Source organism: Molossus molossus, unplaced genomic scaffold (assembly GCF_014108415.1).
Source record: "Molossus molossus isolate mMolMol1 unplaced genomic scaffold, mMolMol1.p scaffold_m16_p_1, whole genome shotgun sequence".
In the NCBI taxonomy this organism is placed as follows: domain Eukaryota; kingdom Metazoa; phylum Chordata; class Mammalia; order Chiroptera; family Molossidae; genus Molossus; species Molossus molossus.
The window spans coordinates 5,776,428-5,802,310 of NW_023425344.1; the positions used below are offsets into that span (position 1 = coordinate 5,776,428).

Genomic DNA, 25,883 nt, shown 5'->3' on the forward strand with positions numbered 1-25,883 from the left:
CCTGGAGTTCTCCATAGTGCTGGGAATGTCAGTACTGAGGGAGATTATGAACCTCCACATAATTGTGGAAGTAAAGGTGTGATTGCCTTGCAGTCTTTAGGGAGGTTCCTGCCCCAACTACCCCCAGGGGGACCAGTGCATCTCCCGGTGGGCTCAGTAGAGGAGGCTCCTCCCCGCTCTCCCACCAGGCTCTTTAGAAGTAACCCCGACCCCTAGCTGGTTCATGATCATGGAGGGGGCCGGACTTCCAGCCCGCGGCCTGCAGTGCTTTCTCCAAGGGGCGTGGGGATCTGGAGACTAAGGTCAAACAGCCCGTGGGTGCTGCCAAGTTCCCTGGCCTCAGGGGCCTGGAGAGGCGCAGAGTCCGGGCCTCCGGGAAAATCTCATCCTGTTTTGTACAATCACTTTCTAGAGGAACTGGGCGTTGATTTCACTTTCCTTCCTACTTCGCCACAGAAATAAAACCTGAGCGTGGCTTTTGCTGCCGAGGTAATGCCCAGGTGCCATCTGTCCATCACAGCAGGGCGCTTGGTCCACATGACACGAATTTGCCCAGATGGCTCTGCTGTGGGGACAGGGGTACAAGCCCCCGGGGGCCTCAAGAAGAGACCGAGCCTGCCTGCAGGGACCCGTGGTCAGGGAGGGACCGGGCCAGGGGAGCCCCGGGGAGTTCACGGGGTGAGGCCCCTCTTTTCACGATGCCAATTTCTCCACCAAGGGACAATGCCAACTGGATTACAACTTACACACCCACGTAAGTCGAGTCATAGATGCCGGCCTGGGCACAGAAATCCCCCGACTGTCAACCAGGTTCTACAGCACGGGCAGAAGAGGCAGAAGATGCTCATAATTAATTCTGTTTGAGTCAGAAACCTCTGCTTTCCTTTTAATAATAGAATTCCCGTGGGATTCACAGACCTCGAAGGAGCTGGAGCGCATCGGGCTTCCAAAATGAACCCTGGTTGGAGAAACACTGCTCGGCCCCATGCTGCCTCCCTGTGGGGCTCACACCCCCTCTCCAGGTAGAAAGGGCCTTGAGAAACAGGTGCACGGCAGGGCTGGGGGCCCACAGGAAAGGGGTTTCCGTCCCAACAGCCATTTCGCCAGATCGTGCCTCCGGTTTGGGGGTGACGACCCCAGGGATTACACTGGACGAGCCTGCCGAGTTCTTTGTGACTGACAGGCATTTTGTGAAGACCCTGGAGCTGAGGGTTACAACGTGAGTATTTCAGAAAACAAAAATAAAGGAAATAAGACTACAGATTAGGAGCGTTCCTTACGAGTCCCAAAGAACGGACATTCGACTTGGCATCAGATGTCTGCTTCCGAACTCGGAACCCGCCCGGGGTCTTGGTGAGTGTGCGGGGAGGAAGATCATGTTTTATAAATGGGTTGGATTTTGGCACGAATCTTACTAATTAGGACCCTCCTGGTACCGTGCACACGTTAAGCAGTTGGGACTCTGTGAGCAATGCATCACCTCGTTTCCTGTCCTGGGGAGTCCCCTTCTCCCCCGGGGGGCCCCGGGCTCTACCAAGTGAGCTCACAGAGACATTTGTTCATAAATATTTCTGCTGAGTCTCACCTGATCCAAAATGAATATTTCATGAAGGAAAAACAATGTTTTAACAGTAAAGAAGTATTTTTGCTCTCAAACATGTCTCACTTATTCCTTGAAGATGATGCTTATAAAAATGCTGGTCTCTGTCTCTGTCAAAGCTTAGGCACCAGCCGTCTAATCATGACATGAACCCGCATGGAGACGGGGCGTGACTGGGCGCGGGCTGAGCTGTGGGCTGCTGGAGAGAACGTGATCGTCAGCCAGGAAGGTCAGAAGGAGCTGTGTGGCTCAAACTGGGTCAAGGCCAGAGGGGGTCTGAGTCAGGGCTTGATGCCTTCCCTCATTAAAACAGAGAAACAGGGAAAAGACTGAAAATAAAATGCATGCAGCATACAGCTGGTTCTCTCTGCACACTCACACCCAGTATTCCAAAGGGATGGGTGTACTTGTAGTTGGGGGAGCGAGTCATGTGTGTATATTTGGGAAAGAGGGTTGGGAGGGGGTGGGGAGGAGAGAGAGAACAAATGCATGAACTTTGAATAAACATGTTAAAACCAAGATTTCTCAGATGCAGCTGTTTATTAATTTGCTCACAATTTTATGTAATTTTCTTCTATTTTCATATCAAATATAAGAAAGTTACATTTTAGAGATGCACCTACTTAGAAAAAGATGTATGCTGATTGGATTTCTAATTCTAAACCCTGGTCAGGGCAATCAGCTAAATTGAATTAAATATAACATTTAATTTTATTGGATTTCCCATGAATGGAGGCATTTAAAGTCAAATGGATTGTTATTATAGATTTTTTTTTTTGAGGAATAAGGGAGACTGCTCTCCTCATTTTTCTGCTATTATGCATGGGCATTTAAAAAAAATGAACAAAGATTTTGCAACTGTCTTGGTAACAACTTCCCTCAAGTATCTCCGGGCAAAGTGCATTTGCTTTTTATTTTAAAAAGCCCTAATGAACGGATGCCATCTGCAGTTTTGGAATTTATTACTCCTGGTTCTCTGGGTTTCAAAAGCCGTCTTTGCTTCTCTTCTGCAGAAAGGGTTCTCTTCCCTCTGCGGTAAGATGTCTCCCCTCTCCCCTTCAGTTCATTCTGTAGCGAATGGTCTCTTCACCCTCAGCTTTTCTTGTCCCTCTTCCTGTGTTCTCGTCTTTCGTCCTTTCCACTGCCCTCGCTCCTTCCTTCCTTAACCCTCCTCCTTCCTTCCTTCTTTCTGTTCTCTCGTCATGAAGTTGCTTTGCTGCTCAGATAAAATGAGACCGTAACAAAAAAGAGAGATTATCAGGAGCCTCATTAGACATTTTCGTTTTTTTTTTTTTCTAAGTGTACCTCTTTGCTATCCCTCCTTTCATCTGGGGGCTGGGCACTGCCTGGAATCAGTGTGCCCCCTGCGCCGGACTCCCCCGTTTGACACAGCCTGGGGGCAGCACGGAGGCCCAGGCTAGAGATGAAGCACACGGACTGAGCTCCAGGGATGACACACACACCTCCATGCACAGGCTAGCCGACCTCCCTCGGACCCCTCCACACCGCCGGCCCAGCCCGAACACCTGTTATCCTTCAAACTAAGCACCTGTTGTACATAAGCCATTTTCTAAGGCGCTATCTCATCACCAAAAAGGCCTCAAAGGAGTTCGAGAGAAACTTAAAATGCGAAGACAGGACGTGAAAAGTCAGGGAATCTAACCAAGACTGGGCGAAGAGTAGTGAGAACAACAACCATCGTCGTAATAATGACAACGAGAATGCCATTGACAGAATGCCAGAAGCCAGAGAGGACATCCTGTTTGATTTAGGTTTCACCGTAAGGCAACCGTCCAAGTGACTCAGACTCTTCAGAATTAAACGGTTTCGTCATTTTGCTCAGTAGAGTCCTCTCCAGCCAAGTCTGTCCGGCGAACAAATGCGCAGAGCGGATTCAGGTGAGATCATCACCTCATTTGTACCTTCAAGTGCACTTAGAACTTAATTCCCGAATTGAACTTCCCCCAGATGATGAACTCTTCCTTTGTCCTTTCTTGTGTTCTTTTAACACCCCCCTGGTGAGGTGTGCGGAGGCGGGTCCTTCAGCCCAGGAATGCCTCGTTGTACACCACGAGTCTCAGTATCTCTAGTCTGGAAAATGGGGACATGAGCATCCTCCTTTGAAGACCAAACTATTATGCAAGTACAGTTTAGTAATTACTGAACGATTTCTGTGTTGGTACCACGAAGGACATTTTTCATTAAATCTTAATACATTCAGAGGATCGGTACATTTGGGAAGTTGTAAGATACTACCAAGGCTTTGATAGATAAATGATTAAAATAAATACAAAAAGTGATGAGGTTAGCTTTCTGTAGAATCACCTCAAAATAGGACTTCTTTAGGTCAAAATTCTTAAAAAAAAAGTTTTTTTCTTTATTGATTTTTAGAGAGAGAAGAAGGGAGAGGGAGAGAAAGATAGAAACAAGGAGAGGGAGAGAGAGAGAGAAACATCAATGAGAGAGAACATTGATTGGCCGCCTCCTGCATGCCCCACATTGGGGATCGGGCCCACACCCTGGGCATGTGCCCTGACCAGGAATTGAACCGGCGACCTCTTGGTGCAGGGGATGACGCTCAAACACTGAGCCACACCAGCTGGGCTAGGTCAAAATTCTTAAAAAAGTGACAAAAGGCCAAAGAATCTAATGAGGATCTGTCTGAAGGTAAAACAAACTCATGATAACTGTGCTAAAAATGGTAAGACGGACACTGTCATTTATGCTGCACTTAATAATTGCCAGACACTAGACTCTGTGTTATAACAGGCATCTCATTTCTCGTCACAAATCCAGAAGGTAAATATTGCAATTCCATTCTATAAAGGATAGCTTAAGATTCTGAAAGGTTAAACTACGTGCCTAAAATCATTCAATAATCCCACTTCCAACCCAGGTGTCTGTTTCCCAGACGGGGTGGAGCTTGGGGACAGAAGTGGAGTCTGGGGCAAGGAGAGTGGAGGTGATCTCTGGGAATGCCCAGGGGGTGGAGCTGGTCAGCACACCCCTAGAGCTGCCCAGGAGTTAGGGTGACCTGATCTAGGATTGTCTGCCCATAAGTAGTCATGGGACGGACTGGCTCCCTGCGCCTCTCAAGCCGTCAGCCCATCGACAGCTCGGTGAATTCAACGACTGTAAGCGCTTGGACAGTGCTCACCCAGCTACATTTGGTTTCTACATCGCTTTGCCTCCTGGGAGGGGACTTACATCTTCAGTATACTGTTAACACCTGAACAAAGTCACAGCACATGAGTGTATGGGTCAGAATGCCAGAGAGGCAACATCTCTGGGTCCCTGGGCTCTGGGAGCCTCGGAGGAAGTTCGCCTCACTCCTCTGCAAAGCTGATGACCGAGCGGGGTCCTTGGGGATGCCACAGAGGCTAGACCCTCTCAGGCGTGGAGCCGGGCTGTCGTCCACTCTTCCTCCTTAGCTAGGGCTGGCTTTGACCAGACCCACCGCAGTGAGAGGCTGTGCTCTCAAACACACGGACATTCGGTTTCCATGTTAGTCCCAGACCTTTCGGCTCCTCTTAGTTTATACGGCGGATGACTGGGCCGAGTGCCCTTTGCACCTGGTGGAATTCCACTTCTCGTGCTTAGGTGTTGGGGACCGGGTTTCAGTTCACGCCACCGACGAAATGCAGAAGCCAGGCTCACACACATCTGGGAGTCCTGACCTGCTGGCTGGTCTCAGAGAAGTGAGGCTCTGCCTGGGACCCAGCAGGGACCCCTGCTGGGCAAAGAGCAGAAAGCTGAGATGTTGGTAGACCCGGGCCTTGTTTTTGCTTTCCCTCTTACTGTGTGAAATGGGCAATGTATACAGTCTCTCTGACCACCAGTACCCTCTGCTGTAGAGTTCGGATAAGTATACCTACTTAAAAAAATGCGAGGCAATGAGTACTCATTGTCCAGCACATACAGGCACTGGGATCACAATGTACCGGTCATTGCTATTTGGAGGACAAGATTAAACTGAAGCTGAATCATCATGATGACGGTTCCCGAACATATTCCGTCCACAAAAAGTAACAGAAAAACAAAAACCGCAAAACATTTCCATGATGGCTGTTTTCCACAATTTCGTTATTCACGGTTATTTTGTTTTTATTAAGTCTTCCTATTTGACCAATATAACCTGACGTGTCTCAGTCTTATTGATACTTTCCTTGGCAAAATCACCAAATTTTGGCTCAATCTGTTAAAAAAAATCTTAACTCTAATTTAGATTCAAGTGCTGGTCTCTGCTTGACAACCCAGCCCCTGGCCATGCTGCCTGTTCGGTGCCAGGAGGGGCAGGGGTGGCCTGGGACGACCCTCCAGCCCTCGGCTGTGGCAGACCGTGGGGGCTGCCCGTGAAGGTGGGCGCCCCTGGTCAGGTAGCAGTTCATAAAGAGATACTTCTAGATCCAGCTTTGCTACTTGCTGTGTGACCTTGCCGACCACACCGCACAGCTACCATTTATCCATTTCCTGGGTGTTTCTTCCTGGTCAGACACTCCACGTGCGTGCAGGCCCCGTATTAACTCTCATCCCCACAGCAACCCACCAGCTAGATCCTTACCCAGTTTCGAATACCAGCACCAGCAGCACCAGCAGCACCAGCACCAGCAGCACCAGCAGCACCAGCACCAGCAGCACCAGCAGCACCAGCAGCACCAGCACCACAAGCACCAGCAGCACCAGCAGCACCAGCAACACCAGCACCAGCACCACCAGCACCACCAGCACCAGCACCACCAGCACCACCAGCACCAGCACCACCAGCAGCACCAGCAGCACCAGCAACACCAGCACCAGCACCACCAGCACCACCACCACCACCAGCACCAGCACCACCAGCAGCACCAGCACCAGCAACACCACCAGCACCAGCACCACCAGCAGCACCAGCAGCACCAGCAACACCAGCACCAGCACCACCAGCACCACCAGCACCAGCACCACCAGCAGCACCAGCAGCACCAGCACCACAAGCACCAGCAGCACCAGCTCCACCAGCAGCACCAGCAACACCAGCACCAGCACCACCAGAACCAGCACCACCAGAACCACCAGCACCACCAGCAACACCAGCACCACCAGCACCACCACCAGCACCAGTACCACCAGCACCAGCACCACCAACACCAGCACCGGCACCAGCACCAGCAGCACCAGCAGCACCAGCACCAGCAGCACCACCAGCACCAGCAACACCAGCAGAAGCCCTGAGCCAGACACACACTTAAATCACACACTACGTCCGAACTCGACCGATTTCAAAGCCTCCTCTCTTTCCATTTCTCCCTGCTGTCTGTCCATCCTCACCTTGTCTGAGCCTCAGTTTTAACATCCTTTAAAGGACCTGATACTGCCCTACCAACTTCATTAAATTGTTAAGATCATTAAATTATAAAAATAGTGTTCAAAGGCTCTGTAGGTTCTACAAGGCTGTGCAACTGTGGTCTATTGCTATTCTCCGACGAGATTATTAAAATAAAATATTCATACATTTACCTGACTTACTAATTCCACGGTGGGAGAGGGCGTATAAGGAAAGTGTAGACACTCTGAGGACACTCACCTTCTTTTCTGTCTCATGCTAGTTTATTGCGTGTTTGTTCTCTCCAAGCACAGCCTGGCAGAGATGCCCGCTGGTGCCGTGGGGGGGCCTGGGCCCAGCCTGATGCACCCTCAGGCTCCTCGTCCCTGGGAGAGAAGCGTGGGCCGCACGACTCTACAGTCACCCCAAAGCAGAAAGAAAACCATTTCCATTTAGAAAAGTTAGAAATAAACAGCCAGAGCAGCTCCAGGGGTTCGTGTCTCCTTTCAACAACCTACTTTGAATGGAGGCTGCCCTTTGCCCTCTGGGGGGCTGTCCGAATGCAGGACCGCCAAGAAGGCCAGCCACTCACCTGGCCTTCAGGTTTCTGCAGCAAACAGTCAGGGGGCCCAGATCCAGAAAGAGAAGATTGAGAACCTGTAGTCTCTTTAATGTTTTTTTTTTTTTTTTGCATTTATCTTCAGACAGAGTGGGAGGGAGAGAGGGGGAAGAAAGAGAGAGAGAAACATCCATGTGAGAGAGACACATCGAGTGGCTGCCACCCACACGACCCCAACCCGGACCAAGGACAAACTGCAACTGAGGAACGTGCCCTTAGTGGGAACCGAACCCGGGACTCTCTGGACCGCGGGCTGACGTTCTAACCGCTGAGCCAAACCGGCCAGGGCCAGTCTTTTAAACATGTTATGAATCGATATCGTGAGTCTTTCTTCCAATGGCACGAAGGGATGTCTAGGAACTGAGCGAAGGGAGCTGGCCTTTGAACGCTCTTCGACGCTTTGTAGGAAGCACAGCCTGCCCTGCCTGAGGTCAGCCCTTTCCTGATGACCATTTGTGACAGCGCGGTGGCCACTCGGACAGAGCTGGCCGGCTTGGTTTACCTGAGCAACGTGGGCAGTGCGCGCGGCCCCTCGCCGAGATGTCTGTCTCCTGCGTGGGGGGCCGGGGGGGCATCGCAGAGGCTCCGGGAGCTGGTGGTCAGAAAGGCAGTGGTCGACGTCCTCCCAGTGCGAAGCTGTGTCCTTCTGCAACGGGCTCCTAGGTCTGCTTTAGGTTCGGTTTCCTGTGAGATGCAGCCACAGACCTTCAGCGGTGTGACCTGGGTTTGGGTGGGACTTCCTCTTCTTGAGTTGAAATGCGATACATGAAGCTGTAGGAGGCTGAGGTCTCCCAGCCCACGGGTGTCCTTAAAGGCACAGAGCGCCCTTACGAGCGCTTTGTGATGTCAGAACACGCTGGAACCGACGGCTGAGCAACACTCACCATTTCACACGCACACAGAATGCCGGTTGTCGTCTCGCTTGCTGTTGCCGACGGCTTCCTGAGACCATCCACGACTCGCGGGCCAGAGCCATTACGTGTTGCGAGGACACGATGTGGGGCCTGGCCTTGGCCCTGCTGCATCCGTGCTCAGTTACGTGATCTTGGGCACGTTTTAGTTTCTTTTTCAACTAGTTTCCATTCCGTGACTGAGGGAGAATAATATGTATATTTTAGAGGTATCCCCAGACATGAACAAAACAGTGGGATAAAGACATGCTGCAGTGTTTTGGGGGTCTGTGAGGGTCTCAGCGTGTTTTCACGTCGCCCAGCCTTCGGCCTGGCTCCCCCAAGCTGGCACGAGTCCTCGCCGGAGCCTGCTGTCCTCTCCGGTCCTCACCGCGTGGCGCTCGGGTTCCGTCACCAACCCCGAAGCACTTAAAGTAAACTTAAAGGCAGAGGGTTCTGTTTTCTTGGGTAAATGACCCTGGTTTTGGAGGGAGCACTGCAGGTAGTATCGGGAAGACATTCGGGCCGAAGGGCTCGTGCAGGTAAGATGCTGGGTGGGAGGGGCAGGGCAGCTCCGAGGGGCAGACGTACCTGCAGGGTGGAGGCACAGCACGGCACAGCACAGAGGCATCTAGAGGTGCTTTGCTCTCCCCTAGTCTGAGCTTAGCCACCCACAAGTTCCAGCCCGCGCCCCCTCTTCCATGCTGTCTCCCTACATGTCACAGCCTGAGGAGTCCCCCACACCAACCATCTATGTGGGTGCTCATTTTGTGTAGCTTGCTCCCCAAGTTCTTGTTCTTGCTCTCTACACTCCGCCCCCCACCCGCACTGCTGCTGGGTCCGTGGACCCCGAGTCACACCTGGGGTCCTGGGAAAGGCCAGGTTTGTGTTCTGACAGCCAGGTCAGAATTACCCAGCGGTCTCCCTGAAAGGCGACCTGGTTTGGAGCAAAGGGCTTGGCCATTCTGAGCCTCAGACATAAAATGGAGATGCGAGGACTGACTTGGAGGAGTGACTGAGGGTTAAATCACTTCCCTCCTGCGAAGTGTCTAGTACTGTGCCCGGCATCTGATGCACAGGTGCTCCTTGGTTTTCCCTGGGGCCCCTCACCTGCCACGAAAGCATGATCTGGGGCCAGCGGGTCCTCAGTGACGGTCCGTGGCCCGCCACGTGCGTGAGTGAAGCATGCAGGGCACGCACAGCTAGTGGGTTGGACGGACCATTTCTGGGTCACGCTGATACGGTGAGTTTGCACTTTCTGGCCGGTCCATTCAGATGAAGCCCTTGGGCAGCTGGTGGGGAAGAATGACAGGAAAAACCCCAAACACGAGAAGGACAAAAGCAAGGCCCAGTCATGTCCAAGGAGAACCAGGGTCCTGGGCAGCTCCCGCAGACCCTGCTGGGAGGACATCAGCCTTGGCCGTTACACCGGCTCTGTCCACGGCCCCCGATTCCTCTACTGGAATGAGTTGCAACAAGTTATCTGACTTAACCGATTCTCTCATCCCCCCTTCACAGAGGGTGTGACACCACCAAGCTCATAGCATTTTTCAGGGCATGAGATGATCAAGTCATCTTGCAAATACAGGTAGATAAGAAGACAGCGGTGTAACCACAAGTCAACCACCTGGGACCCATTCCGACAGACCTTTACATATGTCTTCAACTTCTATGAATTTAACCTACAGAATGAGAAACTGAAATTATTATCCAGCCTTAACATTTTTTTCTTATTTTTAAGCTTTTTATTTTGAAATAATTATAGACTCACACAAGAAAAAGCCAAAATGGCATAAAGAGATGCCTGAGAGTACCCACCCATCACCCAGTGTCCCCCTGAGAAACCGATTTCTCATGAATAAACATTCTAGGTAGAAACAGACTTCGAATTCAGTGCCTCTCTCTAAAATTGAGACAATGTGTTGGAGGAGGAAGAAAGAAGTGGTGGCCAACGCTGACCCCACTTGACCAGTTTCCTGTTGTTCCTGCTCTCTCAGATGTCCTTGGCGAATTTTTGAACAAAGCAAAAGTAGGTAATAAAAAAATGACTGGTCTTAGGAAGCACTGTGACCGTGTGTGGTGCTAGGCTTCATCCTTCCGGTGGGCGGGGACGGCCAAGGTCAGGCTCCTGTCACGCAGCTGGGCTTGGGATGGTGTCAAGTCAGGGGGTTCCACCGTTCAACTTACACATTCTTACACCCCCAAACACGAGACACCGCCCACCATCCCGGTGGGCGTGTTGTCTGTTTTATAAATTCCTAGTTGAGAGTACTGTCTCCTGCAATGGATCAAAATCCAGGTATTTGATTTTATTTTTTACAAATTATATGAGAGCTGAGCTCCTGTGTGGAAACCTGGATTACTCAGCATTTCTGATTCATTATAGTTCGTTCGTTCGTTCATTCATTCATTCATTCATTCATTCATTTGTTCGTTCGTTCGTTTGTTCGTTCGTTCATTCATTCATTCATTCATTCTAGCACCTGTTTGTATCGATGCCTCAGGCGGTGTGCTCCAGGCCCCGGAGGGGCTCACCTCACTCTAACTGCCTTTTCCTTCTCCTTGTCTCCCTTCTCCTCCGGAACATAGCAGAGCCTCCCAGCCAGCTGTGGTCTCCTGCATCACCCTGGCACTTTGCCTGCTGAACGGAGCCTTGGCATGAGCCGGAGTCGTGTCCTCTGCTGGACGTCAGCTGTGTTTCATTTCAGCTGGGCCACGGCACTGGTGGGACACGTTCACGACGCTAAGAAGTAGCTCCCTGGGGAAATCTAACATAAACACAGCGGACATTCAAACACACCTGGGCATGGCTGGGGAACGATAGCAGGTGGGTTGTTCCCAGAGAGGCCCATTCTCTCCAAGGAGGTCTTCAGGGGCCTCTGCTTTCTGGCCCAACTCCCCTAACACAACCTACAGCAAGCCCGACCCTGACACGGGTAAGCCCGGGCCTCAGCGTGAAGCTCACAGGTCAGAGGCACAGGGCCACTCCGCCTAGCACGGCTCCTGAGTTTGGACATATGTCCTGGCCGCGTTGTGTCCATTCACACTGCGTTCCCTGGGCAGCACAGGAGTGGAGGTGATGGGTCAATGCAGGCAGGCTTCCCCCTAAAACTTCTGCTCAGCTTCCTTGGACTCCTTTAATTCTTCTCTTTTTTTCTTTCAGAATTTTATGGTTTCATTTTTTAAATTATTTTTATTTTATTTAATCAATCAATTAATTAATTTTTAATTAATTAATTTTGTTACAGATGTTTCTCCTTTTCCTCCCACTTATTCCCCCCTTCCCCTCCCTCCCCACCCTGTCCCCAGCTTTGTTGTCCATGTCCACTGTTCATGCATACATGCACATAAGTTCCGTGGTTTATCTCTCCCCCACCACCCCCTCTTCTGGGGATTTTCAGTCTGTACCCTACTTTCACATCCCTGGGTCTACCCTATTCCTCAGACTGTTATGTTCATTATATTCTGCAAATAAGTGAGATCATGTGGTATTTGTCTTTTTCTGCTTGGCTTGTTTCACTTAGGATAATACTTTTCAGGTCCTTCCATGTCATCTCAAAGGATAAGAGATCTTTCTTTCTTACAGCTGCATAGTACTCCATTGTGTATATGTACCACTGCTTTTTTATCCATTCGTCTACTGATAGACATTTGGGCTGTTTCCAGATCTTAGCTATTGTAAATAGTGCTGCTATGAACATGGAGGTACATATATTCTTTCTGATTGGTGTTTCAGGCTTCTTAGGGTATATTCCTAGAAGTGGGATCACTGGGTCAAATGGAAGTTCAGTTTTTAATTTTTTGAGGTAACACCATATTGTTTTCCATAGTGGCTGCACCAGTCTGCATTCCCACCAGCAGTGTACTAGAGTCCCCTTTTCTCCACACCCTCGCCAACACTTGTTGTTTGATGACTTGTTGATGGCGGCCATTCTGACAGGTGTGAGGTGATACCTCATTGCTGTTCTAATTTGCATCTCTCTGATGATTAGTGATGTTGAACATTTCTTCATATGTCTCTCTTTCATTCTCTCTGTCTCTTTCTCTGGAAGTTTTTCTTTTCTTGCAGGAAAGGGGAGGAAACCAAAATGACTTTCCTCTCTTTAAGGCAAATAGAAGAAGTAATAGTATAAAATAGTATGATAGTAGAGTCACCTAACAATTTTCAGACTCTTTTCCTGAACGTCGTTTTCCATCATTTGCTCTGAGTCGCATGGACCTACCCCCCAGCATAATTTTTGAGACTCAAACAAGTCGTTTCAAGTCTCGTCTACATTGGCAGCTGGAAGATCACTGGGCAAGAACAAACTCGGATCTCTAAGCCTAGCTTGCGTGTCCCGGCCAGTGGGTCCTTGTCCTCCAAATGCTCTCCTGGTTCTCAGCCCGTTGGACTCAGGTTGGAATGACACGTTGACTCTCTGGGTCTCCTTACTGACAGATGATCTCGAGACTCTTCATAGCCTTCTTAATCATGTGAGCTAGTTCCTATCTATCTATCTATATCTATCTATCTATCTATCTATCTATCTATCTATCTATCTATCATCTATCTATCTATCTATCTATCTATCTATCTATCTATCTATATCTAACTGTCTGTCTATCTATATATCTATCTATCCACCTATCCTTCCTTCCTTCCTTCCTTCCTTCCTTCCTTCCTTCCTTCCTTCCTTCCTTCCTTCCTTCCCTCCTTCCTTTCTTCCCTCCTTCCTTCCATCATCTATCTATCTTTAAAGCTCCTTGACTAATATACTCACGTATAAAGTATTCGAATTGCAGTAGAGATGAGAGAAGGAACCGGTCTGGCAAAGCGAAGATGTCTGCTATGAAATGTACGGCATGGGAAGAAGGCAAAGGTGCTGCGTTTGGGGGTGAGAACAGCGAGACCGACGATAACAATCACGTGAGATGGTCTCTGTGAAGCACCCGACGTCGTGACTGTTCAGTAAATGCTGGGGTACAGGCATGACCGTGCTGCAGGAAACTGAAGGTCGCGGTGGGGCGGAAGGACTTGTGCTGTGCAGAGCCTGAACAGCCCACGCCGAGCTCCAAGCCAAGCAAATGTCCCGGCACGAGAGACTTAGCGGGGTTTCTACGGTGCGTCACAGTCTATAAAAAATTAGCACCCATGATCTCATTCAAACCTCAGAACCCGACTCATGAAAATGCCGTGTAGAATTTTACAAGTCAGGAGGCTGGAGACTCAGGGGCGTGAAGAGGGTTGTGAATCGCGCAGCTTGGACGCAGCGGCCACGCTAGCTCACACTCCCGAGCCGCGTCCCTGACTCAGTGGCGTTGGCTCTTACCGGACTTTAGGTTCTTACAGGAGCTGGGGAGGCAACAAACACCGGTGGGAAGATTACCTACAAAAATCTCTGTCTTTCATGAAGCGAAAGAGTATGTCTTTCATAGAATGCAGAGCATAGGCAAGGATGTCTCTACAGCTACTCAGAGGCTTTGTCTTCAGCAATGAAATCCTTCAACTGTGCTACTACTTAAAACACTTCAGTGAATTGGGATGATTTCAACTTGCAGGACAACAGTGACCACCTCATGCATCTCTCAAAGGTTTTCCCACTCTAGCCTTTGCCTGGTCAAAATTCCTCCCAGCCCTCATTCAGCCCTTCCTCCCTTCTATAAAGACGTCCCTGGGGCTATCACCATGCAACTTGGCTGGCCGTGAGTATGATGTATTTGTTTTATGTCTTTGTCACTATTTTGACAGGGAAATGCTTAACACAGGTCAGAGATGTTGTGAGCAGACATTGCGTGTTTCAGCCTCGGGTGCATCTCCTGCCTGTGGAGGAAGCCACAATCTCCTTAAAACGACTCCTGGCCTGCCTGTCTCCTAACTGGTGTGGTTGAATGTCCTCCGTGAAGGGTGTGTCCGGCCCCTGGGGACCAGCCTGTGAGTGTGAGAACACAGCTGAAAAGCAGCCTATTTTCCAGCCACTGCCAACCTTCACTGAGCGTCTGTTCATGTCATGGGGGTGCTAAACCCTAGGAGGACAAAAACGATCCGGTCCTGCCTCTGCAGGAACTAGCTGTGAGGTGGCAGACCGATACGCAGACATCTTGGTGAATGACACGTTGAGACACGTTGAGGGTTTGGGAATGAACTTGGTCATCTTCAGGAGTGGATCATCATAAAAATTCACGTCCTGCTCACCGTGGGCCGTCCTAGTAAGGGCTTCGTAAATGTTGGCTCAGCCGGGCCTTCCCGCAGCTCTGTGAGCGCAAGGAAGGTCGCTATCGTCCCTGCTTTATAGACGAGGAAACTGAGGCACAGGAAGGCGAGTCTCATGTGGTCACCTGCAGGTGACCTGAGATTGAATTCAGGCGGACTGGCTCTCACGTCCTGCCCGTAGCTGCTCTCCGACACCTCCTGGCTGGTGGCCAGGGGGCAGGGAGCGGGTGCCCAGCCGGAGGGTGGGGGAGGTGCAGAGAACAATGCGGGCAAAGACAGGAGGTTATCCATCAGCTTTGGATGAGGTGGTGTGTGTGCTGCAGGGTCAGTAGGGTTAACAGTTCAAATGTCTTTTGTGATCCGCTGCGTTTAGCGTTGAACCAGTAGCCACAGGCATTAACTACACCTACATGAAGGGTTTTGTTTCATGAAGTGTTTCACTATAACTGAGCACCTACTCTGTGCCCCACACTGGGCCAAGGAGTGGGGACATACACAGAGTGGAAACGGGGAGCCACACGGACGGTGGCTGGCAGGAGACATGGGCACGGGTGTGCAATGTCTAAGCACAGTTGCCGTGTCCCCCGTGTGTGCCCATGTTCTGCCGTGAGGTCATTTGTTTCCTGGATCCTGGATCCTCAGCATCCTTGGATGAGAGAGTCACACAGAAACTATCCCCCGAGTAGACGGCATGTTCCCAGTGAAGAGGGTCATGTCTGGGTCTACACTTCATTGTGTCCTCAGCGCCTGGCCCATGAACACATAGAGAAGAATTAGTGCAATTTCAGAAAGTGCAATGAAGAAATAGTACAACATTCTTTGGGAATGCATAACGAGGAACCTCATTTAAAATGAGGGATGCCCTGGCCAGGTAACTCAGTCGGTAAGAGCATCGTCTCCATACGCCGAGGTTGCGGGTTCAATCCCAGGTCAGGGCACATACGAAAAGCAATGAATGCATAAATAAGTGGAACAACAAATTAGTGTTTCTCTCTCTCTCAAATCAACAACAACAAAGAGGGAGTGGCTAGGACAAACCTCTCTGAGGAAGTAACAGCTTACATGGGATTTGCAGGAAGATGAGGGACATAGCCGGAGGAGAGAGAGGGAGAAGTTCTGGGGGTGGTGGGGAGACTCCCCACTGTTAATTGCATCCCATCGTTCTCATGCCAAACAGTGGTTTCCTTCAAGCTTCTGCAGAACGCCATTTCAGGAAGTCCCGCTTCTGTTCTGTAAAATGACTCATAGAAAAGACCTATTTGGTTGTTATTGCTACTAAAAATAAATCCAGAATGAAAGAACTTGGAATCACTTTTATTTTCGTGCTTGATTATTTATATGAAATGATAGAATTGCAAGTTTATTTTTTCTTATGCCATTTTAAAAATGAATTTTTTTTTTTTCCTGGCTGATGTCAGCTGCCTACCCCAAGCCCCTGGGGATGGTACAGTCTTCAGCTGCCCACCTGCCCTCCCCCTTCATCAAGCAGGTGCGGGAGGAGGTGCGTGCCAGCCCCAGGTGGGCAGGGTGGGCTGCGAGGACGGCGTACTGCCCCCGGCTCTAGGATGCGGCCTCTCTGCCCAGCGCACCCTGTCCCCCCAGGGCTGAGCCTCCCTGTGCCCCGGGCACTGGCTTTTGGCCGTGTGGTTGGCAGAGTGTTAACACTCTGAAGCTCAGAGCTCTGGGCTGGGAAAAAGAAATGACACAATTCTTCGAAATATCTCCTTGTTCATCCTGCAATCCCATTTAAGCTGTGTCGGGTCCAATGCCTGGCACACAGTAGGTTCATAGTCCAGATAGATCAGAGCTGGCTTGGTCCCTGCTGGCTTTGTCTCCTACTGCTCTTTAATCCTCGAAATGTTTCCGTCTGCCTCTGGGACCCTTAGGCCCATGGAGGATGGCGGGAGCTCCTAGTGGACTCCTCCAGATGGAAGCAGGGGTCAGGCACCTACGCTGGACCCACAGAAACGTGTTTCAGGGGGCGGAGCTCCCGAGTCCATTGTGGGCTGGAGGCGTGGCTTGGGGGGGGGGGCTGTACTCAAGGTGGGTGAGAATCTTGACAGAACAACCTTTGCTTTGGGAGCACCACAGGCCCCGAGGTCTCAGTGGGACCCACGTGGTCCGTGTGACATGTACTGGGACCTACGTGGTCTGTGTGACATGTACTGGGACCCACGTGGTCCGTGTGACAGCTACTAGGACCCACGTGGTCCGTGTGACAGCTACTGGGACCCACGTGGTCCGTGTGACATCTACTGGGACCCACGTGGTCCATGTGACATCTGAAAGCACAGAGGACAGGATGGATTGACCCCAGGTCAGGGAGTGGGCCCAAGGGAAGTGCTGCCACAGAGCAAAGGGGCAGTGTGGCCTGGAGTGGACATCAGGGAAGGGAGGAGGAAGGTAAGGGCATGTCTGGGTCTTGAGAGGCATTTCCCTAGAGCTGACGGGACACGCCCCCTGGGAGGCACCAGTGGTCCCGGGCAGGAGGAACGGAGTCTCGGGCCGGAAGCTCCGTCCACAGTAGGTGGGCAGACAGAGTGAACCACACACACGTCTACACGGTTAGGTCCTCTCTGTCCTTCCCCAGCGGTGTGACCTTGGCAAATGCTAGAGACACGGAGACGCTGCCTTCTCTTCTCCCTGCTGTCGTAACGAAGTGCCAGGAACCCGTGGTGTGCACGACACGATTGTCTGCCCTCGATTTCCACGGGCCCGAAGTCCAAAACGAGTCTCGCTGGGCTCAGCGTCCAGTGGGGGCAGGGCTGCGGTTCCTTCAGCGGCTCACGGGGAGGAGACATGTCCTTGTCTTCTCGGCTGCTAGAGGTCACCCCCAAATTCCTGGCTCACGGGCCCTTCCTCCGCCTTCAGATCCAGCAGCACCCGGTCCCTCTGGCCTCTCCAGCCTCCCTCTTCCACAGCAGGGACCTTCGTGATGACACTGGGCCACCCGGATAATCCCCCTGCTGCAGGGCCAATGGCTGGCTGCCTGATTCCCTCTGCGACCTTGCTCATCCCTGGCCACACATCCGGACGCTCGTGTGGGCTCCAGCATTTGGGACACGAGCATCTTGGAGGCTGTTTGCTGCCTTTCGCCGGCCCTGCCCCATGAAACCCTTGTGCGGTTTAAAGCAAGTGTGAGGCTCTGGGCGAGTTTCAGAAGCCACGACTCCGGCTCCGGCGGCACTAGTCTTGTGCTCATGATCCGACCTTCCACTGGCCGGTCCCCTGTCCTGCAGCTCTGGGCCAGCAGCCCTGTCTGGAGACAGAGTGACCGTGGGGAGAGGAGGAAGCAGGAACCGGCGGGTCTGTGTCCCTGCCTTGCTCTGTCTCTAGCACGGGTGATGCACATTTGCATCTTTGCAAAGATATTTTAGAAATTGCACCCCAGAAAGGAAGACAGTGGGAGCCAGGTATGCCGGACAGCCCACCTGTTTCTGAATGTCAGAGTCCCAGGCCGGATATGTGTTCGGACAAATCTGCCCGTCTGCTTCTCAACCGGACCCGCTATAAATAGAGCCACAGAGGGTCTGGCTGCCTGCACCTCCCTCGTCCCCCAAGGACTCAGCTCCTATTGCTGCAAAGTCAAGGCTCAAGGGGCCCGTTTGGGGAAAACTTAGGCGCAGTCCCAGGATTTGCTTCTGTGTTGAGCCGATTACACAGAAGTTCCCAGCCAAGGACCCCGAGCAAGGGCTTTCTGGTGGGGAGCGTGGAGCCAGCATGAACACTAGGGCATCACTGGGCACAGCTGTCATTTCAACCCTTCCCCGAGCAGCTCTGCAGATGCCCAGAGTCTGACAACTGTGGGGACATTAGGCGAAGAGAGAATATATGTCATTTGTGTACATCTCCTCTGGATGTTATGGGCCATCCCACTCATTGGAGTCATTCAGCTCCTCCTCCCAATATTTTTAAAAAATAACTTTTTTTTCGTTATTGATTTTAGAGAGAGAGGAAGGGAGAGGGAGAAAGAGATGAAAACATCGATGAGAGAGAACATCAGCTGGCTGCCTCCTGCATGCCCCCCACTGGGGATCGAACCCACAACCTGGGCATGTGCCCTGCCGGGAATCAAACCGGCGACCTCTTGGTGCAGGGCTTGATGCTCAACCACTGAGCCACACCGGCCGGGCCCTCCTCCCAATCTTTAAATGTACACAGGAGTGGTTTTCTTATCACTCTCATGCAGATAAACAAGTGAAGTCCATGTTGCCCAGTTGACCATTGACCGGGCCCGGGTGCCACCAGTCTACTTTCCCTGCAGGAGGCCTCTGAGCTACCTCTTCAGTGCCTGGGATCGTGGCTTCCTTAGGACACACCTGAGGTCTGTTTGTTCATTCAGTCACTCATTCATGGGACAGGGGAGTAAATGAGACCTGGATGCTACCTTCAAGCACAGTGTAGAGAGAGAGAAACCATAATGATACTGGGCCACGTGGTTCAAGACAAAAGTTCAGGCTATTTTGAGACCCAAGAAAGTCACCTGAGCCCGGGTGGGGAGGGTTAGACGTTTCCCAGGGAGACAATAGACTTGTGCTGAATGCTGAAGACAAAGGAGACCTTCTTTGGACCACATCGAGACCCAGGGTTTCCAGGCGATAGGACAGAGCGGAGAGAAGCCTGGCGTGTTCTGGGAGGAGAAGGGGGTCCCTCAGAGGGCGGGGCGTGGGCGGGAGCCTGGGCAGTGCACAGCATTTGGCGCCTGGCCAGAGAGACCTGGGCGCAGGTCCCATCGGAGCCCCTTACAGCTGCTGTTTAACCTTTCTGTGCTCTGAGTTTTTACATCTGGGAGTGGAGATACGATTCTACAGTAATGTATGACAATTACGTCGGATAATTGTAAGATAGTTAACATCATATTGTTTCCAGACACCATTCTAAGTGCTTTGCACCATTAATTTTTAACCTTCACGAGTCTTTGTTTTAGACACTACCGTCCTCCCTGTCCTGTAGATGAGAAGCTTAAAGGCAGAAAAATAAGCAACTGTCCAAGGTCACAGGCTAATCAGCAGCAGAGCTTGAGTTCAGACATCACCATGCTCTTAACCGGTGTGCGTGGGTGGCACATACGGGGCACCGGCACTCGGCCAGCACTGCGTGTGGGGGTGGGGTGAGCAGTAGACATGGGAGAGGCCAGAGTGACAAGGGCTCCCTGCCTCTTATCCCAGAGCCCACAGAGAGCCCAAGGAAGGCTGGGCAGAACCCGGTCAGATTTCCACTCCAGGACGGCTGCCTTGGGGGCCACGTGCAGGAAGGCCTGGGTGCGTACGGCTTCGCATTGTCTTTCCAGAGTATTGGCGGCCCTTTTACGTTTGTTGAAAGAGAGTCAAGAGGCTTCCACCAGAGCCTTTATACTGTCACAGAGAGAGAACAGGTTGTGAAGGGAGAGGGACCGAGACTCCATTTGGAACTGCCCAAATGCCGTAGAAACTACTCCTACGATTAGGTAACGAAGCGTCTTTTCTATGAAGTGAACAGGGCTATTGAAAAGTCTGGCTTAGCACATGAATTTGAATGACCATGCAAAGCAGCATTAAGTAAGGACACTCACTTAACAGTTTTAGTCACTGATACAGTTTTAGTCACCAATAAAGGATGCAATAACCATTTGACTTATTATTATTATTATTATTTTATTTTATACTGGAATATTCCTGAAAGGGAAAGATGTCTCTATTAATAAGTATACAAACCAAAAGAGAGCACTCCTGGGAACTGTGACTCAGGAAAGTGTGCAGATCTAGGCTCTGGGCGGTAACATGCCCCTGGGACTTCTGAGCAGAGGAATAAGCAGTTGTGAGTGGTTGGTTCTCTGTGCTCCTCCGTCTGAGATGATGAGTGGCCATGAGGGACAGGAGTCAGAGAGAATGACCAGAGCTGGTGGCCATCCAGCTGCCTGGGCGGAGGGTGTGAGTGAGGTGGGTCACCCAGTGTACAGGGAGAAGGTGGGCTAAGGAACCTCTCGGAGGAATGAATGGATACCGGCCCTCCTGTGTATGGTTCTTTGGTACATGTTTCCTATCGGAGTCCTTCCTGGAAATAAGAGCTAAGGTTTCTCAGCCAATAATTGTGTGCCCAGCACTGTTCCAGTTCATCTGAAAGTACTAACTGGAGGCACGCGCTGTCCTTGTCCCCATTTCAGGGTCACAGCATCTGTGGAAATGGAGCTGTGACGTGTACACCCCTAAAGTCAGGGTCCTTGTCCTCTCGTGAACCTCCTCGGTGCTTCCCAGACACTTAGGGTGATCACAGTGAGAGGGGACTTGCTGCTACTCGTAGTTATGTCTGGGTCACACATAAACCTGTCCTACTAACTTCGCGTGTGGCCCTCTTTCCATGCTACCTTCTTTTTTTTTAATCCTCACCCGAGGACATTTTTCCATTTTTTGCACAGATAGAGTGGGAGGGAGAGAGAGGAAGAGAGAGAGAGAGAGAATCATCGATGTGAAAGAGACACATCGAGTGGCTGCCACCCGCACGGCCAACCAGGGCCGGGGACAAACTGCAACCGAGGTACGTGCCCATAGCGTGCCCTTAGCGGGAACCGAACCCGGGTCTCTCCGGACCGCAGGCCGATGCTCTAACCGCTGAGCCAAACCGGCCAGGGCCCATGCTACCTTCTTGATAGGAGCAAGTGAACGAGTCAACGAGAGAGCAGCATAGACTCCACAGGTAGGAGATTCTGCTGGGCTTGAGGTCTTGGATCATTTGTGTAGGATGTGTGATATTTCTAGCCCAAAGGTCTTTGGCCTCATGGGTGGTTTTCCCACTCAAGTTGTGAGGGTTCTGGCTTTTCATCAAAGAGCAATTTCAGAACTTGTGGGCAAATACACTTCTCTCTCTAAAGGTGTTAACTAGTGCCTGGCCAGTGTGGCTCAGTGGTTGAGCGTCGACCCATGCACCTAGAGGTCGCCTGTTCGATTCCCAGTCAGGGCACATGCCCAGGTGTGGGCCCGATTCCCTGTCGGGGGCCTGCAGGAGGCGGCTAATCGATGTTCTCTCTCATCAATGTTTCTATCTCTCTCTCCCTCTCCCTTCCTCTCTCTCTGAAATCAATAAAGGAAAAAAAAATGTAAAGCTGTGAACTAGTGGCCAAGCCTGTGTCTGAACGTTGACCATCCCTGCTTCTCACTGCTTTGCAGCACTGATGCGGGCTTGGGGGCAGAGAGGCCACTGGGCTGCTTCTCTTTCTGATATGTCTTCACTGTTGAAAGTATTACAGATGTCCCTCCTTTCCCCACTGATACCCCGCCCTGCTCTCCCGGCCCCTGCCTTTACCACACTGTTGTCTGTGGCCATTGGTTATGCCTATATGCATATACGTTCTCTGGTTTATCTCTTCCTGCCTCCCCCCCCCCCCCCCCCCGAGGTCTGCCAGTAGGTTCCCTGCTTCCATGTCTCTGGATCTATTTTGTTCAACAGATTATTGTGTTCATTAGATTCCACACATAAATGAGATCATGTGACACTTGTCTTTCTCTGATTGGCTTATTTGGCTTAGTTAGCATAATACTCTCCAGGTCCCTCCATGCTGTCTGAAAGGGTAAGAGATCTCTCTTTCTCACAGCTGCACAGTGTTCCAGTGTGTACATGTACCACAGCTTTCGGTTCACTCATCTACTCATGGACAAATCCTCAAACGACAAGTGCTGGCGAGGGTGTGGAGAACAGGGGACTCTAGTGCACTGCTGGTGGGAATGCAGACTGGTGCAGCCACTATGGAAAACACTATGGTGTTTCCTCAGAAAATTAAAAATAGAACTGCCATTTGACCCAGTGATCCCACTTCTTGGAATATACCCTAAGCTACTTCTGTAAGATGGTAGGAGACCCGGCATCCGACACAGCGTCAACCATGGGTTTCTCTTAGCCAAAGCAGTGGTCTCTGACTCAGGTCTAACCTCCCAACCAGTTAGTCCAAGACTGCTGAGTCACAGAGCATTCTTTCCCAAGAATAACTGCCAATGCATTTGAACTATAAAAAAGTATATATTAATCCATAAAAAGGAATGTCTCAGACAACATTGGAACAGAGGGTCTTGGAAACACATGCTGCTCGGATTTTCTTCACCCAATTGTTCTGTTTTGAAATACTGGTTCAGTTTCACTTAGAAAAGGAAAGATATTTATATTTTCATTACACTTAAAAAAAAATGTAAATATGGAAATGCCAGTCAGGGCCACTGGTTTCTGGCCAGCTCTCGGACCCGGTGACTTGACTTCATCAACAAACTCTCCGGGCCCCAGGTCATCTTCTCTACTAAAAGAAGAGCTGGAAATGGACTCTCTCTGAAGTCCCTTCCGAAGCCAGCGTCCTCGTTTGCAGGATGCGTTCCAGACGACTGCTCTGATCGCCACAGAAAGAAGATAAGATGCTGGAAGACACCTCAGACACACTCGTGGGGATCTAGTGAGGTCCGTTGCAAATTCAGCAGCATGTTGGCCCAGGCGCCAGGGGACGACGGACACCCAGTTTCAAAGGAGGTGCTAGATCGAATGCGGGAAGTTCAGAGCAGGTGAGAAATCCGCTTAGAAGTCTCACCCACGGCCAGGGCATCCGCAGGGTCAGCGGAGTGGAGAGAGGAGAATTTGTTTTGAACGTGTATTTTGGGGAGATATACTGCCGTGCCGTGAGACCCTTACACCTCTCAGAGAGGGAGGACAGGGGTGCCTGCTTGTCACAGCAAACCTGGGGCGGGCACAGTGCTCTGGAATTTGTCTTCTCTGACAAGTCCAAAGAGCAAGCACGGGCTTACCGGCTGCCCACGGGGCATGGGTGGGGGAGGTGTCGGCTGCCTTGGACGTCCTGCACGCCAAGGGTTTCTCTGGGAGGAAGGTGGACAAGTGAGTGTTTTCATAGAAAACGAGTGACATGAACAGGGAGAGCTGAAGAGGAGTCATTTTAGTGCCCGTCCAAGATGGTGAAAGAGAAGGTGGATGAGGGCCAGAGGAGGAGGGCATCTCCCAGATCAGAGGCTGCAGACAGGGGCCAGTGACAACGGGCAGGGCTGAGGGGTCTCTGAGGCTGACCCTTTAGTGGACACTCCACAGCCCTTTCTATGACTAGCAAACCCCAACCCTCAGCTCACAACATGATGGGACGAACACAAACTTTCCTGTTGCCCTGTCCCCTCGTCTTCCCACCTGCTCCAGGCCTGGGGTGTGTAAGAGAGAGCCAGGGAGGGGAGAGCGAGGCCACACGCGCCCCTTCTGGAACGGCCACCCCACACCTGGGCGGTCACCGTGCGGCCCCCAGCAGAGTGAAAGGCAAAGAGCAGAGACTCAAAATCAAGGTTGAAAACGTGCTTTTCAGACAAATTCACACTTTTAAAATAGTAAAGCAAGGCTGTCAGTGAAACTGCCATATTTTGTGTTAGTTCAGCGAGACGAGAGGCAGGATGCAGGAAAATAGACTCATTTGGAGCGCACTTATGTATATGCTGTTCAAATGGCTAAATATTTTCTTTTAGGTCAGTGTGTAGAAGACTGTGGTTTCAATTGATACAAATTACAGATTCAGAAATCAGGGCAGCAGCTGGTATATAAATACACATCCGTTAGGTCTTTGGATAGTTGCGTGTGTGTGGTTTATTTTCATATTTATTTCATGATTTTAATAGTGAGATATTTCAGATCTCAATGGAAAAGTCACTCAAATTAACAAAATCCTAATTTTATTTTTTAACCCTCTGTCAAACCACCAAATCATATATTCTGATTTTTGATATAGGAATTATGGTCAGTGCAGCTAAATAATATTAGAAACTACTGGCAATAGTAGTTTTTCTTTTCAGATATCTTCCTTTTATTTATTTTTTAAATCCTCACCCAAGCTATTTTCCCCATTGATTTTCAGATGGGGGGGGGGAGAAAGAGAGAGAGAAACATCCATGTGAGAGAGACACATTGATTGGTTGCCTCCTGCATGACCCCTACCAGGGCTGGGACCACCGCAACCGAGGTATGTGCCCTTGACCAGAATCGAACCCGTGACTCTTTGGTCTGAGGGCCAACGCTTTAACCTCTGATCAAACAGGCCAGGGCAGATATATTCCTTTTAATTTGTTAATAGATTAAATGATTTTCCTCTGCGTCCTTAAATCAACATTTCCATTCAGTTTCAGCATCAGTAATGAGGCAGCCATGTAATTTTTACATATTATCAAAATGGATCTTTTAGATCCTTGTTATTTAAAATGTAGTTGATGGACCACAATAGCAGAAAAATGAGGCCCCACCAGCCCCTTTCTCAGACCTGCAGCACTGGCGACGGCTGCCCAGCAGGTCTGAGGGGCACTCTTTCCAGACCTCGCGCCCCCCACAGCATCCTAATGAAAAGCAGAGCAGAGCCCAGTCCAACCCACCTACAGTGCTTGCAAGTGACCTCAGGCTACGCACTGAGTCTCCCAGCTCGGTTCTCTCATTTTAAAAACGTGGACGATATTCTTTACCTGACTCTGCAAAGTAGGACCTATTCAAAATAATGGTATTTATAATGAATCCAGTGCGCTGTTGGGTTCATACCGATGCTCCACAAATTGATTTCCGACAAGGGAACAGTATACTCACCGTTGTCCACAGAACATTCAATTCCCTTTTCTTTTCTCCTTTCTCCTTCCTCCTCCTTTTCTCTTGAACGTCTGCTTGTTTGGCCCTTTCAGCCACCCAGAGTGTAACTCAGAACACCAAATTAAGTTTACATTACTTCAGTGCCACTAACATTAATATCAAAACCACTGTGAGTCAAATTTCCTGCTTGTTGCGTGGTAGGTAGGCCAGATCCTGTGTCCTCACCTCGAGCACCTACCACACTCTGTCGTGATGATCTCACCTCCAATCTCCAGGGGTGCAGGGACCAGGGGGGCAGGGTGACTGCGGAGGAAGCTGCCCCAGCATCCTCGCATTAGGGTCTGATTCATCAAGAAGAGGTGAATTCTTTTCCTGGGTCCCTGCTGTTTGAAAAGGCAGGGAGGTTTTTAACGCTAGCTAACCAAAAACGAGCATGCGAGATTATTTTTAAATGGGGATTCTGAGCGAGGGCTGCAGAATCGAGGTTTCAGCAACATTAAGTTAAAAATAAGCAGTTTTCTCTGAATACATTCTCAAGAGGTTTCTTCTTTATAAGTGGTAACATCAACACTCTCTGGCTCTGGTAAATTTTTATGATTTTGTTTTCCCCTCCTTTTTTCCACTATTTTTTTTTTTTTGGCTTTGAGGTTTAGAATTCTGGTAAAGTCAAGTAAATAGGTTAATAAAAAATGCTGAAATATCTCCGTTGAGAG

The 25,883-nt window shown here is 50.5% G+C and overlaps 1 long non-coding RNA gene across 1 annotated transcript in view; it reads right to left on the reverse strand.

Moving 5' to 3' along the window:
- The window catches only part of LOC118615292, a 55,606-nt gene extending 47,466 nt beyond the window's left edge, over nt 1-8,140 (reverse strand). Inside the window, exon 1 of the long non-coding RNA XR_004956419.1 lies at nt 8,024-8,140. This is a non-coding gene — a long non-coding RNA (uncharacterized LOC118615292). The remainder of the gene's footprint in view (nt 1-8,023) is intronic.
- Nucleotides 8,141-25,883: the final 17,743 nt, after the last annotated feature.